Source organism: Mchenga conophoros, linkage group LG12 (genome assembly GCF_057382185.1).
Source record: "Mchenga conophoros isolate Kocher_MC1m ecotype Shallow Benthic linkage group LG12, M_conophoros_male_GT1.1, whole genome shotgun sequence".
Taxonomy (NCBI): domain Eukaryota; kingdom Metazoa; phylum Chordata; class Actinopteri; order Cichliformes; family Cichlidae; genus Mchenga; species Mchenga conophoros.
The window spans coordinates 34,583,434-34,597,718 of NC_140537.1; the positions used below are offsets into that span (position 1 = coordinate 34,583,434).

At 37.3% G+C, this 14,285-nt stretch overlaps 1 long non-coding RNA gene across 1 annotated transcript in view; it reads right to left on the reverse strand.

Moving 5' to 3' along the window:
* LOC146563098 (uncharacterized) overlaps positions 1-12,036 on the reverse strand; it is a 68,863-nt gene extending 56,827 nt beyond the window's left edge. The window contains exon 1 of the long non-coding RNA XR_014894717.1: positions 11,852-12,036. This is a non-coding gene — a long non-coding RNA (uncharacterized LOC146563098). The remainder of the gene's footprint in view (positions 1-11,851) is intronic.
* Between the last annotated feature and the right edge of the window lie 2,249 nt (positions 12,037-14,285).

The following is a 14,285-nucleotide window of genomic DNA, read 5'->3' on the forward strand; positions in this document are numbered from 1 at the left end:
TAAGCCTACAAGTGCGATAGCCAAGCACTCTAATGGGTTGATATGGTACTACAAGGTCATTACGATAAGATGGGGCCTGATTATTTAAGACCTTGTATGTGAGGAGCAGGATTTTGAATTCAATTCCGGATTTAACAGGAAGCCAATACAGGAGAAATATGCTCTCTCTTTCTAGTCCCTGTCAGTACTCTTGCTGCAGCATTTTGGATTAGCTGAAGGCTTTTCAGGGAGTTTTTAGGACATCCTGATAATAATGAATTACAGTAGTCCAGCCTGGAAGTAATAAATGCGTGAACTCATTTTTCAGCGTCATTCTGAGACAGGATTTTTCTAATTTTAGAGATGTTGCGCAAATGGAAGAAAGCAGTCTTACATATTTGTTTAATATGTGCATTGAAGGACATGTCCTGGTCAAAAATGACTCCAAGGTTCCTCATTGTCTTACTGGAGGCCAAGGTAATGCCATCCAGAGTAAGAATCTGGTTAGATACTATATTTCTAAGATTTTAGGGCCAAGTACAATAACCTAAGCTTTATCTTAATTTGGAAGCAGAAAATTTGGTCATCCAGGCATTTATGTCCTTAAGACATTCCTGCAGTTTAACTAATTTGTGTGTGTTATCTGGCTTCATGGACAGATAGAGCTGGGTGTCATCTGCATAGCAGTGAAAATGTATGCTATGTCTTCTGATGATACTACCTAAGGGAAGCGTGTATAATGTAAACAGAATTGGTCCCAGCACTGAACCCTGTGGAACTCCATAATTAACCTCAATGTATAAAGAGGACTCTCCATTTAATTGAACAAATTGGAGTCTATTAGATAGATACAATGATACAAACCACTGCAGCACAGTACCTGTAATATCTACAGCATACTCTAATCGCTTTAATAGAATATTATGTTCAACGAATGCTGCACTAAGGTCTAGCAGGACAAGCACAGACACGAGTCCACTGTCCAAGGCCATAAGAAGATCATTTGCAACCTTCCCTAAAGCTTTTGTTGTGCTGTGATGAGCTCTGAATCCTGACTGAAACTCTTCAAATAACCCATTCTTCTGAAAATGATCTGTTAACTGTTTGACAACTACTCTTTCAAGGATTCTTGAGATCAAAAGAAGGTTGGAGATTGGCCTATAATTAACTAAGACAGCAGGATATCGATGCATTATTAATTTTAGTTTAGCTTTTATTAGTTTACCTTAGCTTTTTTTCAGTTATTAGAATATGAAGCCTACTTGTCAGGGGCAGATTTTAGAGGTTCACAACAAAAACAATGCTGTGTAAACCCAGCTGATTCACGGTCATGTATTCATCCTGAAGTAAACAAACACCAAAGCCTCACCAGCCTTTGACCAAACTGACCAAAGACTGAAACTAAAGGTATTTGCAGTACTGTTTTTAAATTGAATCTTATTAATACACATTATTGTTTAATCTAGTACTTTTTTCCCAGCATTCTAGTTTTTTGTTTGTTTGTTTTTATTTCAGCTAACCAAAGTGTTTCATCACACCTACTTTCAGTTTAGTTTTACATAACTGTAAAAATCATGAAAGGCATGTTATTAAAACTACCAAAGAAGGGCATCCTAGACCTCTCCATCCACATTAGCTGACCAGAGTCAGCATTGCACTCCAGCAGGAAGGGTTCAGATGGTGCAAACGATATGATGAACAAACCTTTGCTTTTCACAATATCCTTGAGGAATCTCAAGCATTGTCTGGAATCGATTGCATTTCTCTGCATCAACTTCAAAGACCTCAATTTAGTAAATGGTAAATAGACTGTTACTGCTATAGCACTTTTCTACTGCAAGTCTTGTTCACCTAGTCACACATAGTCGCACTTGCACCCTGACTCAGGCTTCATTATCTTCCCCAAGGATATCTTGACATGTATGCTAGATTTAACCATCCCATTGGTAGAAAACTCACTCTACTTCTTAAGCTATGGTCGCCCCATCTGACAATATTAATCTTATGAGCCAGTTTTACCAAAAGTTCAAGTGTAGCATCATCTTAGTTCACAGATTGACATTGACTGAGAATCAATCAAAGTAAGGATGGCTGTAGCTCAGGAGGTAGAGGAGGTCATCTGCTGATCGGAAGGTTGGTGATTTGATGTCTCCATATCTTTGGGCAAGATACTAACTCTAAGTTGCTCTCTGATGCATCCATTGGAGTGTGAATGTTAGTTTGAAAGCACATAAAAGCACTGAATGCATAGAGTGAATAGGTGAATGGGTGGCATTGTATAAAGTGCCTTGGGTGCTATGTAAGAAGTCCATTTACCAAAGTATTTCATTGTGATGTCCACAGACATGGTTATGTGTGAAACCACAGCAAATGTACAAAGTAGTATATAGTAGATTAAGTTTGAGGACCTGAATTATTAATAAACATAATTAGTAACAAGACAAGTAGCAAAACAGTTGGCGATAGGAGAAAAACGAGCATCTCACCAGAACACGGTAACAGTTACATCAAGCTTGAACTTAAAAATCAAAGATACAGACATAAACAGTTCTATTCCCTCTAGTCTAATCCTTTATCCAGTCTCATTGGGCTTAAAAATCCATTTTTCAAGGTTAATTTGACCAGAAGAGCAGCAGAGACTGTAACAAATATAAACGTAAATTAAAAAAAATAACACATGACACAGAGTGAACACAACATCCAGATCATATGAAATAATTTCCCCCAGGGATCAATAAAGTATTCTGATTCTGATTCTGAATAAGATATTATGAACGAGAGCAATTTCCAGAGCAATGACAAAGAGGACCGCTTCCTTAGTTCTTTATAATGTCCTAAAATGCCTCCACAGTAATCACTTGTGATGGCTTCAGATCATACGGCAGATTATTCCAGGAAACAGAAAACACATATTTAAAAGCATTTTTTCCTGATTCTGCTCTGATTCTGGGGGTCAAAACAGGGCTCTTTGAGACCAAAGGTTGTGTGACTATTGTTTTTACCATAACCAGTATATCCTCAGATAACAGTCATGCAGAGATTTATAATTTCCCACGCGTGGGACTAATAAAGGTTATCTTATCTTATATACAAAAACCATGTAAAGGGAAAGTGTGGCCTTACAGAGACAAGAGCATACAGAGAACAGAGTTGTGAGATGATAATGGATCAGACACACATAATAATTTTACAAACTGCACAGTTGCGATGAGGGACTGAATCTAATAGTAATAATTTGATTTAATGCATTAAATCGCCTTCATTGGCAAGCTACTGATAATTACTCTGACCCGAGATTATCATCCATCAGCATGACCTTAAGAGAGAAAGTAATCTGCTACCTTAAAGAGTGCGTGTTAAGCTCCCCCGGCCAGAAATCTGTTATTAGCAAACTTACGGGAGAAGGACAGGCAAATGGGACTAAAGAGAGGATCACCCAACCCTTCTTCTTATCTAACATCCCAAAAGGTCACCGTTTCATAAAGGGAACTCCTAAATCAGACTAATTAACTTAAGTGATTAAATTACCTATACAACTACAACAACTACAAACCATCAATAACTGCTGAATTGTTCGTTCGAGTTCTTATTGAACCTTCAGTCAGTTTCAGACTGACGGCAGCAGGTAGAAGAATCTTTTCTTTATTCTTTAAATAAGTAATGAAATAAGTGTTCTCATCTGAAATCATGAGGGATGGCTGTTTGAATGATCACATATTAGTCAAATGTACACTGTTAACAAGCCAACAAGCTCACTTTTTTTTCCCACCGGCTCATACATGATTCATGATGTCATAAATTCGCGCTGATATTTTTCCCCCCTGTTTTAAACCACCCTCTCTGTTTTTTACCCCCTCGGAGAAACATTGTGACCTGCGAGAACTCCAGTTAAAATTGAATTAACCTCAGGCACATGGTTCATTAGTGGAAGGCCTGCCTGGTGCCATAGGCAATTAGCTTTTACAGTCCAAGTCTGCACAGTCAGTTCTGTGTTCTGGATGTCACACAGACGCACACAGAAACACACAAATGCAGGATGCAGCCTATTAGCATCAAAAAAAAATAGAGAAAACAAAATCTAACATGTCACATCCTCTTGGTTTTCAAATCTTTCTGTTCTTCTGAATTGAAGCCTTACTCCTGATCAGAGTAGCCTTGCCTGTAGATTTGTATCTTTGAAGCAGTTCAACTTCTGGAAACAGCAGAGGAAGTAAGATAGAGACACACACAGCGAATCAGATGTTGTCCAGGTGCTGGCCCACCTTTAATAAGAGTCTTGTTCTGCTCACTGCGAGCTAGAAGGCCGCTCTAACCAGAACCTGTACATGATGGAGAACTGCTGCTGTGAGCTCAGGTCAGCATAGCTCACCAGACTGCAGAGCAGACGTGGGGAGTTCCTGCTGCAGTGAGTGCAGAAAGAATCAGGAACTGACTGCAGCAGACTTTTTGCACCATTACTTATTGACACATAATGGAAATTATTCAGGCCAATCACATAATGTTCATAACTGCAGCTTCTCCAATGTCCACTTGAGGATGTCTTTAAAAGAGAGTTAATCCCCACAGACTCCCATGGTATAGTCCTAAATTTACAGCACAGTTAATAATGTTACTGCCTCACAAAAAAAATAATTTTGATCTCTGCAGATAGTTTCCAACTTCATAACAACTCTGAAGAAGATGAATTTTTTCTAACTCATTCACCTGAGTACTAGAGATAGGCACATAGTGACTCTGACAGCTGCCCCATGGTCACATCAGGCTCCCAACATGGCAGCAGCTAAAACATAAATGTTCAAAACCAATCACATCCATCTTTAATACTCACTATGGGAAATCCAACTTGGACACTACTTGGGCTGCTCTCTCTCCCCCCTACCCTTCCTTCACTGTTTCAGGAAATCTCAATATCAACATAGACAGGCTTCAGAAATGTGAATCTAAAGGTTTGCAAATATGGACCTCAAGCTAAAAATGTAAAACTAACAAGCTCACAGTGAATAGCTAAAACTAAAGCAACATGAATCCTCACGACCCTCAACATCATGACGGTGAAGTAACCGTCCAAAGACTCTGCTTGAGTTGTAAAATATACAGACCTGATGTGACAAATGATGAGGGAATGAAGGACACTAAAAGAAAACAGGTAAGCAGACAGTACAGCAATGATGGAGTTGGAGTAAAATAAAAAAGAATTACACTAGACCTGCTATTAAATAGTTCCTGCACCTTAAAAAAAATCCATCATTCACCAGTGTTGGGTGCATTTAAGTGTTTATTTATGATTTTGAAGCCTAGTATTTAATCAGCAATCAGGTTGACACTAAACTGGCCAACTATTTTCATGACCAAATAATATTTCTCTAAGCAACGGTGGTCAAATTTTGATGCCTTCCTTGTCTTCAAGAAAACTTCTTCATCTTTAGATAAATAGACAGACGTTTTCTATCATTTTCTATTTACTCTATTAAATTGTTAAGGTTAAACAGCTGAACACAAAATGAGGCTGTTTTGAAGCCAGATTTTGTCAGACTGTTTGTAGTTAAAAGGGGAAAAAAATCTGAACATAAACATCCTTTAAAATAGTGACTAAACGTTGCCACAGAAGTCACAGAAGCTGACTGTGTTGAACTCCCCACCAGCTGCTGAGCAGTGCAGTCACATCATGCAGGGTTTGTTATGTTCATGGCAGTGGTTTACATTTTCTGAAAGGTGTCAGCAGATAAAGGTCAGAGGTCAGCGGTGTTCATGTAAACCTACCTGAGTGATGTGGACCAGAAGACAGAAAAAGTCACTGTGACTGCTTAATGAAACCTTAAGTCTTAAACTGAGTTAAGATTAGATTAGAGTTTTCTATAAGTTTGTTTGGGTTTTTTTGTATTCTTTGCACAAAAAAAGCTTAATTTAATAAAGTAGTAATGAAGGGTTTGCTCATTTCAGTAATACAGGGTTTGTTCATTCTATGAGAATGTTTAGCTTGGTTTTTATTAAAAACAAAATGTTTTGGAACTTTGTGAAGGCAGCTGACTCAAGTCAGAAGTGGGAAGTAACGAGGTACAAACACAGTAGGGACGGGAATCAATGCAAATTTAGCAATTCTGATTCCATTATCGATATCACTTATCAGTTTGATTTCTTATCGATTCTCTTATTGATTCTCATTGGATTCTCATTAGCTTCACTTTGAGAGCCACCACTATCGTTAAGGCATCAAGCGAATTAATTGCATGCCTTGCAGTTAAATGTTAGGTAACTTACTATACATGCACTAATTACTCCCAGGAGAAAGTAATTTGTTATACCACTCGTTACATTACTTTTGCATTTCTCCGTAAAATGAATTGACAAACACAGTCTCATAATTACCATTTAATAATATAAACATATAGGCTAGAGTTTCACAGATCAATACATTTTCCTATCATAATGAGGACACATATAATCTTTCTCTTAGCATTTAGGTATGAACACAAAGCACAGAGCAAATATGGGAACCGGCACAAAGAGACTTCAAAGCAATCGCCATGGTGACGCTGGAAAAACTTGCCACCTGATATTCGTACTTCAGAGTCTATACAGTCTTTCAAATCCCATCGTAAAGCTCACTTTGTTATGTTGGCTTTTAATCAGAGTTCATTTTGAGTACCATCAGTTTCTTTTGTTTATATTAAATATAATGCATTTGCTTCACCTCATGTCTTATTCTTCTGTATTTATTTTTATATGGTTTCCTCTTGTTCATCAACTAACTTGCGATGCACTGTGGTCAACTTGCTTTTAAATGTGCCATAGAAATACAATTGACATTGACCTTAAAATTTTACCAGAGCATCTTTTTAAGTGCCTGTACTACTTCTTCACTATACAAAAACTTACCTACTTTTTCCAATTATAAATGCTGTATTGATTGTTAACAGATTTGACTAATCCTACAAAACTGATTATACGCTAAAACTGAGACGTTTATTTCAGCTCACGCACGTTTGGAGGGTTTCATGGATACTCTATCTTGGAATACATTAGGTCTCTTAGTAGCAACTGAGCATTAGTTAAATGCCAGAGCCTGCCGGAGCAATATTGTCCACACCTTTATGACCAGTACCCATCGTCTGACGGCTCATTCTGCTGCTCATTTCAAACTGATTTCTTGAACATGAAAAAAAAGAGTTTAAATAAGTGAGTGGGTTCATCACCATCATTCACCTCCTCATTATCATAAGCTGCAGTGCACTGAGTGGAGCTGAGGAGTTTGGTCATTCAGGACCTCAGAGCAGACCCACTACTCCTTCACGTCAAAAGGATCCAATTGAGGCGATTCGTATTTCAGAAACTGCTGATCTACTGTGATTTTCCCACACTACCATCTCTACGGTTCACAAACGTCAGAAAAAAAGAAAATATCCATTCAGTGTCAGTTCTCTGAGTGAAAATGCCCGGTTGATGTTCAGATCAGAGGAGAATGGACCACTTCAAGCCTATATGATGGAAACAGAAGCTCAAATAACCACTTAGTACAACCAAGCTATGCAGAAGAGCATCTATTCACGTTAAACCTTGAAGCAGATGAGCTACAGCAGCAGAAGACCTCACCCGGTGCCACTCCTATGAGCTGAGAACAGAAAACGCAATAGAAGACTGGAAAAATAAATGCTGCCTGGTCTGATGAGTCCTAATCTCTGCTGTTATATTCAGACGGTATTGTCAGAATTTGGTGTGAACAACATGAAAGCATGGATCCACCCTGGCCACAGTTTACCCATCTTTTGATGCCTGTTTCCAGTATGATAACACATTATAAACAAAGCTCAAATCATCTCAAACTGTCTTCTTGAACATGGCAATGAGTTCACTGTACTCCTGCGGCCTCCACAGTCACCTGATCGGAATCGAACAGAGAACCTTTGGGATGTAGTGAAATGGAAGATTCACATTATGGAGTGTGTAAGTGTCTTTTTACTTTCTGCTCACTGATACCAACAAAAATCAAATGAAAAAAGACAAAAACTAAATCAATATCTGAAGCCAAAATTAATTATTCCTTATTATAGCCGTCTAAAATAACACCAGTATCTCTGTTGATCTTACAATCGTGTGTGTGTTATACCTACGGAGCAGTAAGAAATATAAAAGAGTGGAAGCCACCCTCTACACATTTCTGAAAATCTTGTGTTTAATGGGATAACCATGACAATTACATTCTGAAGCAAATTTCTAAATAGTTTCTAAGCATTCTTGGACAAAACATTCCACGAATTGGACAAAGAAAAGAGCTGATACTTCCAAGTTTGGTTTGTTTGATATGAAAGCATCCACTGAATGCCTTTAACTTAATTTAATCATGACTTGGAAATTCTCCACCACTGCAGCTGCTCACCGAACCAACATAATAACTTAATAATCATAATTGCATTGCATTGTTTAAGTGGAGGCCTGTAGATTAGACAGCTCCCCGTGGGCTAAGCACACTTTTCCAAACGGGCGTTTCAGTTAATGGTTCCCTGGAAAGAGCACTGTGCTAAAGGCTGATAAATGAGCACCTCCATTTATGGTACTCAACACACCCAAACACACACGTGTACACACACACAGCTGGCAGACAAGCACTAATTTTAGTTTTAATTGAATTCACCACCTCTTGAATTCATCTCAGGGTTGTGATTAAGAACAAAAGCTGCGCTGTGAAACAATCACGGCTGATTTCTCCTTCACAGCTCAGAAACACCTCTGCTGTTCCCCATGACTGATTTTCAGCTGAAGTGTGCAGTGAGGGGAGGAGACCAGTGTGTATAACAGGCCTGTGTTTTTAAGACTTTTTTCTTAGCAAGAAGCACATGTGTGGGCATGTGTTCATGAAGACACCGTGTGTTTGCATGCTTGAGTGTGGATACCCGTCCATCTCATGCATTGTGCTTTCAGCAGCCACAGTTATTGTCAAAATTGGCCCGGGTTCCTGCACTATTAAAATCCCCAAATCAATGCTTTTTTAAGACCTTTTTAAGACTTCAATTAAGGAAATGCACTTGTGAAATGATGACATATTGACCCAGTTTCCTGCGCTTGGATGGAGCCTCTCGTTTTTTTTAAATTGTGACGCAGTTCTTTGTCTTTTGTTTTTTTTAATAAACACAAGCACCCAAAAACCATTTGGAGCCTCTCTAGCTTATTTTTCATGCCTAGCACATCTTTAAACTAACTCACAGTGTGCATGCAATATTCCCGACACCAAAAATTCAACGCCAAATATTCAGAAAGCAATCGTACTCACGCTGAGTAAAGTGTAAATGAATACACTAAGTTTTGGATTAGAACTTTTTTAAGTGCAAATAGTCCAAACTGGTAAAAAGATCTTAATGACCACAATGTTGTGGTTTGTTTTGTTTTTGGTGAATTCTTCCTGCTATATGTTGTTGTTTGCCAATCAACGACCCTGAATATGACCTGTTATTAAGGACAATGTAACCGTCATCCTTTATATTAGGGTGACTACAGCTCTGTAGCTAGAAAATAAGGTTGCACTAACCCTCCAAATATTGCTGGTTTTTAGTTTGTGTCCGAGTCAAATAATTTAGTAAGAACATGGTATATCATATAGCTACTGTTAGCTTCTAACTCAGCCGAATAAAATTCCTGGACATTAAGCTTTACAAAACATGTCTTTCTAATAAACAAAATCAAAAGCAACAACAATACTGAACAAGTGAATATATAAATATGACATCTTGTTGTTGAGAAAATGTGACATTTTAGACTCTTGGTCTTGCCAATTTAAATTTTGGATTAGATGGGAACACACACTGCCACAAACACAGCAACGTAACAAATGTTTGTTTTTTCTGCAGCTGACAGAAAGAAACATATCACCCGATATCACAAATCATCAAATACTGGTCAAGCTTTAATCCATGTGCTGGTTTCAAATATTTAAAACAATTTACCATTTTTTACAACACTAATCAACAAGTGCACCGAGGCTCTGGGACATAAATATACTCAGTTTGAAACCAGAATAAGTTAAAACATCAATGTTCTGTCATGTGACTGTAGAACAGGGACTACAAGAGAAAGAAATGGAAAAGGACAGTAATGACGGAAAGAAGGATTCATTTCAGTGACTATGATGTTAGGAGGAAAAAAAAAAAAAAAAAAAAAAAAAAAAAAAAAAACACACAGATGAGAGACTGAGGTCCCAGAGTGAAATATCTCATTAACTCCAGAGGTCAAATGTTACAGTACCTTGTGCCACATTTAGTGTTCTGTTAAATAAAAACCAGGTGTGTGCTAAAGCTGAACAGACCTGGAGATAAGTTGGGACCTAAAAAGATTACAGCTCCCCCCTGGGCTGGGTCTTGTTTGTAATGTATACTTGAGCAGAGGTTCCCAGGCGCTCCGGTCTGACCTACTTCCACAGTCCTGGCAGCTGAACTCAAGAACCCCTGCATCAACACCGCCCATCACACTCCAGATGTGCTGATCTGAACTAAACTGGAAGCTATTTAACAATGCTTACAACATAAAAATCTATATTACTGTAATAAATCTTCATTTGGTCTAGCTTGCTCCTTTATAACAGCTAAACAGTGAGCTTTTCTTCAAACATGAAATGTGAACTTCGGTGAATCTTAAAGTTAGTGACATGGCTGCTTACACAGCTGTAGCTGCTAGCTGTATGCTAGGACTCACCTTCACTAACTTCAGTTTATTGTCACTGAGCCTTACCTTTCAATTGTGTTTTTATGTTTTTTGAGCAAGGAATTCTCTAACAAATCATTGCCTGAATGAGTCTAAGCACAACTCGTGGGGACTCGACTCAATTGGTTTTATTCTACTTACATTCCTGTTTAACAGGAAGGTTACTAAGTGCAACCGTAACTGTTAAATATTAATTTATGTAACGTAGACACATGATTTTCACTGATTTAATCAAAGTTAATTTCTGTTTTACTAGAAATAGATTGTATGTAACATAATCAAAACCCTTTTCTTCTCACTCAGTAGGGGCTTCTAGCTCATGAGTCATAGTTTGTTGTTTGAGAAGACCGGTACTTTCTTGGAGTAAGTAAAGATCTTTTTTTTTAAAAAAAGCTCACTTTCCCTCTCATAAACAGTCTACATTCATTCACATCATACAAACACCATGAATTTGTATTCTCTAGTGCGTGCATGAGACAAACCCAGGCATGTCTGAAAGCCAGAGTCACGCGTCTTTTCTGATACAGACTTAGCATCTGAAAATGAACTACTTCAAAAAACTGTTCCTGCTAAAAGTGGAAACAACAAGGTTGTTTCACCACTTGAGGCAAGAACATAGTGTCAAGTACAGCCTGGTTATGAAGGAAGTGATAGTGGTAAGACACAGCCATGCTGATTCATCATGGAAATGACTGATGTGGTTTCATCATGGGAAAGCAGTGCTTTAGCAGCTAGTTATAATATCCTAGATATAAAATACTTCTCAGTGTTATTGTGTGAATATATAGCGCAAATATATAACGCAGGCATCTGATGAGTTACAAGTTTTAGCTACTTTCGCTGTTGTTAAACTAAAGTGTAAATGAGTTATTTTAAACTTCATTCTTCAAGTTTGCTGGAACAGAAATTGCAAATGTTCTTGAAATATCATGTCATAATTATGAGGCTATATCGCTGCCCCCCAAGCATTAGCCAATTAGAAAAGAGAGGGATTGTCAAATAATAGTAATGGAGACACAATAATATTTGGAAACAACTTACCACTCTCACTCAGAAAGGAAACAAAGACAACAACAAAAAGCATGAGCACAGAGGCGACAGGGTCTAATTAGCAGGATTCTGTGGCCCATGCAGCAATACAGCAATAATAAAAATTTAAAACATGAAAATCTGGTAAACTTACCTTTAATACTGCGACATTACTGCGACTTAAATCCGGACATAAAAGCCACTTTGTGAGGTCATTCAAGAGCTTGTAGCCTCTTTAGCTTGTTAGCAAACATTCCTCTTCGTGTTTTTCTGATATTCATTTCCTGTTATTTGTTTTGCTTATTCACTGTAATGGATTCAGTTAAAGGTCCATCCGTATTTAATGAAATCCCGCGTGACACCTGCGTCATAGACGCTGGCCCCTATATGAACTTTAACCTTTGGCAGGAAATACTCCCACAAAAGTTGAAACAAGCCAAAAATACTTGAAGTAGAAAAATAACATAAAAGCCGTTTATCTAAAGTTACATACGAAAAAGTGGATTTTTTTTCCCTTTTCTTTTCTTTTCTTTTCTTACTTTTTTTGCATTAAAAATCAAATAGCTGTGAGTTATCAAAGTGGTTAATCACCTAATCATTTCAGTTTGACTACTAGGGTAGTTAAGCAACACAATAGAGATTAATATTTTATAATTTCATCAATTTTTTGTTTATTTTTGTGTTTTTAAAGGTGTGATGGAAAATTAGGTAGTATTTTTTTTGAAAAGTGTTATTAGTCGAAGAATGAAGGCGTACATAATTTTAAAAGTCTACGTATATTAAAGGAATTTTTTAAATTGCATAAATACATTTAGCATCTTTACATTACATCCACAGATCAGAGTAATCCTTCAATGAACCTTCGTCCACTTAGTTTTAGCCTTTCCTTCTTTCTTTAAACCAATTTTCTGAGTGTTTAGAGCTTTTGGTTCACATTAGATTACCTGTACAAACACTGACTTTGTTATTTTAAATGTTGGCATGTTTCATATGAGCATCCACCATTACAGTAGTTTGTATATCACAGAAAGTAGAAGGAGAATAATAGAAAAATTGTATTTCCTGCAACCTTGAGCCCTTCACTTAGCTGACTGTTTAAGTCAGGCTGAAAATACAATGATAGTTTATATAAAACATTAAACACAAACCTAAAAAAGGAGGTTTTAATGTAAAATCACATTGTACAAAAAAAAAGCATGTGGATGTTTGAGTGCAGGAGGAAAAAAGAAATGATGTTTAGACTGAATGTGATCATTTTCTCACAGGTTACATTTTAATATTTGGGTCCCACAGGTCACTAATAAAATGTTGCATTAAATATTTACCTTTGACTTCTTTTTATATAAAGTCAACAAGACATTTTTGTTCTTATGAATATGCTGTTATATAACTACTGAGAATCTGTTTTTCTTATTCTTATTGTTTCTAAAAACCTAAAGACCATCTTACTCCATGAACAAAATCAGGATCTTCCAAGAATGATGAGGCTATTATCCAGAGAACTGACTGGTCAGGTGCTGGTTTTTCACCTCTTGAACTCTTATCTCGACCTAACCTTCTCTGGATCATGTTAGGCCACCTTTATAAAAAAAAAAAAAACCCCAGAGTTAAATCTCAGGTAAACTCTGAGGTTTTTACTCTGAGTAAGCAAAGCTACAAAGGAGCAATAGTTCACACTTACTGGACCTTTACGTTATAGTTCATCATCATGTTTTATGTCCTAGTTATTCATTCAAATGTATTAAATCCAGCTGATATATGTTATTTTAGAGTACTGATAAATTAGTCTGAGTCATAACGTTTTTTTGCAGAAACTCCACAGGGGCATCTCCAGTTTCACCCAAAATTTACTTTTTTACATTCATAATAAATGGAGTAAAAACAACATTTTTAACAAATGATTCTCCCCAGGACACTGATATAATGCTTTAAGGTTTAAATGTGTGTTGGCTTTGGAATATGAGTCCAGTACTATATAGCTGACCACGTGTGATTTTATTGGCGGACAAATTGCTGATGAAAGTAAATCAGCTTGTTACCGGTATTTGGCCATTAATTTTATTAGCAGAGTTACATTTAATGGTTTAATTTAATTTGATATGAACCTGAGGGGATCGTGAGGACATGCCAGACTGGGATAGAAAGGATGATGAGCCTGAAACAAACAAATAACTGAAGAATCATAAAATGCAGCATTAGTGCTTTACAATAATGACCCGAACCTGAAGCAACATCAAACCTTTGAAATTTAGGTTGCTGTGATGAGGCGCTGCAGGCTTTGAATCTGCCTCAGACCTGTTCCTGTGAGCTGGAGGACCTGAGGTGAACCAAGGCAGGCATGGGAATCCATTCAAACTCCACACAGAAAGGCTGGAGATAGCTTTTTAATATGCATGTTTTTATATATGTTTTTGTATCAAAACAACAAATAAAGATTAATCTTTTGACATAAGTGTAACACGTGTTTGTTCATTTTTAATTTTCATGTCAATCATCTCTATATCCTGACCTCTTAGGGGCCAAACATGGCTCACAGACTGTCAGGGGCTCAGTATAACCTACGATGGACATAATATTAACTACATCCA